Here is a 5,502-nt window from a genome sequence, read left to right as displayed (position 1 = left end):
TGTTGGAGAGACGGGCAAAGAAACACCAACTCTGTGTATATGGTAATCAGATTTGCCAATTTTTTTTTGTCTCTTTTTTTCCCCTTTTTAGTAAATCTGTCTTGAATGGATGTAGTTGGAAGACAACCGGTTAATCTGTGGAAGTTATCCTTAGTTGCAACGAGTATAGGTATGGCGGCAATTTCTAGCGCTGAAGGTTTTCAGTGGTTGTGAGTATTGCTCATCTCAGTATTTAGGAAATTGTAACAATGCTTGGCAACCTTTTTTACAAGCAGAAACAAATAATAGGCCCCTTAAAAATCCTGAAATTATTTGTTTTGGTAATGCCAAGATCATCTCATATGTTAGGATCATCTCATCTGTTAGTTTCTGTCCAGTCCTAGAAGCCAGGAATGGAAACCTTCAGTTTGATCTAAAGGTGGAGGGTTATTCTTTAAGAAAGCTTCATCTTCATGCCTTAGGAAGTGATCTTAGATGAAGCTTGCCAGTGCTTCTGAGGATAATGTGCAGAACACAAAATGCAGTGTACTAAAAGTTATTAAAGCTGCATTTTTTTTTTTTGGAGAAATTGCCTGGTTCTCAAAATGTTGTTGTAAATATCACTTTACATAAGCACATTAATGATCAAATATTAGATTACCCTTTTGTGATATTTTCTCAGCTTTAATTTTTATTTAATTGAAACTGTTAGCAGTGCTGTAACATTTAAAAGAATGACTGTTGTAAGGTCAGGTGCTGTTTATCCAAAAGTACATATTTGTCCAGCAAGCTAATATTTTGAAGACATTGTAATATTAGCCATATTATATATGTTTTCTCAGAGATTGTGCTGGGGTGGGGCTGTAAGTTTTTAAAAAATATTGCAAAGCATGATTACAAATAATTTTTTTAAAAATTAAATTTCCACTGACATAATGTTCTCTAATATAATTTTGTCAGCTTTCCAGCTGAAAGACAAGACTTGAATAGTATTTCATATGAAGTTAGTGAGTTTTTCTGTAAATGTTTTGTGCATAATTTTTCTTTTCCTCATCAATTGTTCAGCTCTTATGTAGTTACTTTCTTTGCTCTCTTCTTCTGACTACAGACTTTTAAAATAAAAAAGTGCTGAGTTAATTTCAAAATACTTAAAGCAGTCATTCTAAAAACTATCAGTCTTTAATGATATAGAGTACAGTGCTGTTAAATCATTTTGTGCTAATCCTCCATATGTAAGCATGTGTGTTATAAGAAAAGATATATGTGAAATGCAGTTTTGAATTGTTTACCTTAAAGTTTTCTACAGAGGCTAGACTTTATAAATGTTTGGTTTTTTTTTTTTTGGCCATACATATAGGATCCATCCATATTTTTCATTCTATAAGGCAGTTAACCATCCTTAGCTTTGTAACATCTGCCAGATCAGAAGAATTTATCAGTGGTCCCACTGTTTCTCCAGCTAGTTATATTAAGCTCGCTGTTGAGCTTCTAGAGGATGACTTTTCTTCTGCCACATTGGAAACACTGTGAACAATATTTTTTCTAAAGAAATACTTTTGTACAAGTATTATCATAACTGGAAAAGTATTTATTAGGTTGTTTTGAGTTTATCCTGATAGTAGAGGATTATTCTTTCAAATTTATCACCTAGTATAGTCCATTAATCTTGTCACTTTTATAATTTTTTTTTCTTTCTAATGTCAGATGTTTTAAATCCTGTTTATTTTTCTGTTGCTCATAAACCATATTCCCCAGAGGTTTATAAAGTGCACATTAGATGGTATCAGGAGGAAAACTATTCCTTATGAATGTGTGTAGTAAGATTCATGTAAATCTGAAAGATGCTCTCAGCATTCTTTCCATTTTTGGTAATATTAAGAGAACTATGAACGTGCCTTCTGTCTTCCCTTTTTTCATCTAGTGCAGGAATACAGAGTATCTTCTGCCCATACAGTGATTCAGAAATTCATTGTTGACATAAGCAGCCTCTGAGATCCTTTTATGAAGACTCAGTCTGAACTATTCTACTAAAAACAGGGGTTGTTCTCTTTTTCCAGCCTTCTCAAATAAAACTATGCAATGGCACTCCTGCAGTAAACATCTCCGGGTTTTCTTCCCTTTCCTAGACTTTCCCCAGACAGGGGAACAGTGCCTGGATTACATTGTATGCTGAGCCAGTAGTGTGTAATGGCCCTTTTTGTCTAAGAAGACCCTGAGGGTAATCTTGGGAGATTTCCACTTAGACCTTATCTTCATCTGTAAGATAAAGCTTTTTACATAAAAGCATCTGATTCACCTTCACTGTACCACCATTGTGTGATGAAGCTTTCTTCCCATTTTATCAGTGTCCTCCATAATCTCCTCTCAGTCACTTCTCACTTGAAGACTTTTCATGCCCTCTCATTTTTCTCTTCTTCCTGGATCAGATAGACTTCCTTTCAATATATATGCAGCAACAGGTTGTCTGTATGCTTATATAGATATATTTGTAATTTTACTCTGTGTAATTGCTAGCATTACAGTAGAAAAAGCCTCTTGCTTCCAAAAATAACAGACTTGTGAAACAATATAAATTCAGTTAAAACAGAATTTATCAGACATTAAAGAGTCCTTTCAAAATACTTTTTATTCCATTTTGTCTCTTCAGTTATTCAGGAAATCTTGTAGATACGACTTTGCTAGAGCTCTATTAGCTGTAAGTTGTCTGCTTTAGGTCCCTCCTCCTTGTAGAATATTTTGCTCTGGGATTCCAGTGGAGAATCTATGACAAATGTAGCTTTCAGAAGGACTGTCTTACAAATATTTTTCCCTTAATTTAAATAATTCCTTTTGTAAGAAGATTGGTCTCTTGAGTCAAGTGTACATACTTCCAGTACTAGATATTTCTGCTTCCTACTGAAATGAGCAGTTGCATTTGCTTTTAAGCAAGTATCAATAAATTGAGTAGAATTAGCTCCTAGAGGCACATACTTTACATATCATAATAACGTTTCCTCTGCCTCTCAATTCATTTATGCAAAATGAGACGGAAGATTTTTTTTTCTTTTACTTCTTTACTCTGTCTACTAGATTACTTATCCCAAGATAAGTCTTTAAAGACTGGGAAAAACATGGAAATAACCATTCATTTATCTTCTTTGTAAAGCTCCTCTAAAACAATTAATTTCTCTTTTTAGTTTGAGTGCTTTGAATCTAAGCAGCTACTGAGATTTATATGGAACTCTGATATTGTAATCAAAATTCTTCTCTGAAGGCTGATTTTCATTATTATAAAATTTCTAGATTGTATTCATTCTTGTAAAACCATGAAACCTTGAACTACAAGATGTGCTTTTATGTTGAAAAGCACTTGTTACATTGTAAGTAATTGTTGAAGATATGTGTGTTAATATTGTTAAAAATGAAAGAAACTGGAAAGAAAACTTTTTTTTTCCCAAGAGGCAGTTTTAAATTTCTTTTTGTCTACAAGAGAATGTAATGATAAATAGTAATGATGACTAGAAATAATCTTCACAACTGATCATCTGAAATATAATGGATACAGTCAGGTTAATTACAGTTCCAAAGGAGTAAGATGAAACCAAGAGGAGATTGTATTTTGCGGTTTGGGGAGCAGAGGGGATAGCTAGTGAAATTCAGGACCTTTAATTGACATACTAAACAAGAAAACACTGGTTACTGGGTTAGAAATTCTTTCATCTGACCCTGTAGATCCTGGTTGACTGTTGGAGGTTCTTTTATTCACTTGAAGGTCTTCTCAGACTGTCAGAAAAACCAGGGCCTACTGAAAGTTGTTTTATATTGATTTTTTGAAAGCTGCTTTGATTTTTTTTTTTTTTTTTTTGGCATCAAACAGTCGACAGTGCAGCGAGCAGTAGTTTGGGGATTTTCCCCCCTCAATTTGCAGTACTTCTGATGTAATTAGAAGCAAAATAGAAAAATGAAAGGACTTTATAGCTTAATTTTTAGGCTTGAACAAAACAATTCCAGATATGCTTATACATTCTCACATGCAATGCCCCAGCCCTTAGCACACTGGGTTGTGCCTTTGAGCCTTCTGATCTATGAAAGTGTGAACTTCATTTTCTGTGCTCAGCAACCTCTATAGCTCAGCCAGCACTATGGGAGTAAGTATATACATTTCAATTTTCAACAGAAGAGGCAGCAAAGAGGGATTGTGATAAAATGGGTGTTCATGCACATGCATGTTTAGTTAAGAGAATATGACAGTGGCTAATATTGTCATGTAACTTCTGGCTTAAAACCTACTTAATTATCTGAGAAATTAAGAGTGGCAAATGTGATGCTAATTTTTTAAAAGGTGAGATCTGGGGAACTTTGAACTTCTAAATTTTATATATATACCGGGCAAATTAATATAAGTCCTAGTAAAGGATGGAAGTAGCGGACACATGGGTAAGTATGATATGCCTTGGAAGAACCAGCATAGATCTGTAAAGGAAGTTTCTGCCTTGTAAGTTAGTCAAGATATTAAAAATCAAGGCCAGCTCTGAAAAATTACAGACCTTGATGAGACCAACCAACTGCTCAATAAAATTCAGCATAGATGAACATAAAGTTTTGCATACAGGGAGCAATGAAAAAGTCCTAATTTTGTACATTTACCTCTGTTATATGTTGCTTCTGTGAGCCTGCCTTTGTCATTTCCTCCTTCATTTAGCATGTGAGTTTGCTTGTGTGAGAGGAGATGTGCTAGTCAGAAAGGTATGTTTATGCAGGGTAAGAATAGATTTCACTCAAAACAAATAAAAAATAAATCAGGTTTTGTTCAGGGTAGGTTCTTCTTCTGATGTTTATGATTCTAGGACTATTTCCTTGAATTTGTGTGTATTTTACACAAAAGCTTTAGATCAGAAAAGGGACCAAACTTTCTGGAGAGAAAAGCAACCAGTTTTAATGCAAAGTGTGTTGATACTTGTAGTTACTTTACCTTTACTAATATCAACCGTTTTAAATGTCTTGAGGTTGGTTATTAATTAGCATATAAGCAATACAGAAATTGCCAGGTACCAATTTGTTGTGTTGTTTTGATGCAGAGTGGAATATGGGAGGATTCCAGCTGGTTTTGCTGCTTTTTATTTATGATTTCAGTCATTTTCAAGCACTAATTGTCATTAATGTCATCATCTGGAAATTTTAAGGACATGCAGCAGTAAATTTGTTGATAGAAGCAACATACAGTTGTATAAGTTGCTTTTTCAGGGACAGCTTTTGAGACAGTTAGCCCATATAAACCTGTTGTATTTGTAACGTGTTCCTTAATCATTACTGACAAGGAAGAAATTAGAATATGGATTTGTATATTGTACTCGTCGACTGGTGGGAAATAAAGAACTGGTAGAACCCAGATACAGATAACAAAAATAACAGCACGTGCCCTAATTTGAAGTTCACTAGTGCAGTTTTTTAGCAGTTTCTGTGCTACGAGGTTTATGTTCATCTAGCAGGGTAAATGGATACAAACTCCATTAAAGCTAAATAGCATTCGCTTTTGGTGACTTT

This window comes from Nyctibius grandis, chromosome 12, assembly GCF_013368605.1.
Source record: "Nyctibius grandis isolate bNycGra1 chromosome 12, bNycGra1.pri, whole genome shotgun sequence".
Classification (NCBI taxonomy): domain Eukaryota; kingdom Metazoa; phylum Chordata; class Aves; order Nyctibiiformes; family Nyctibiidae; genus Nyctibius; species Nyctibius grandis.
Note: the sequence above shows the minus strand (reverse complement) of the source record.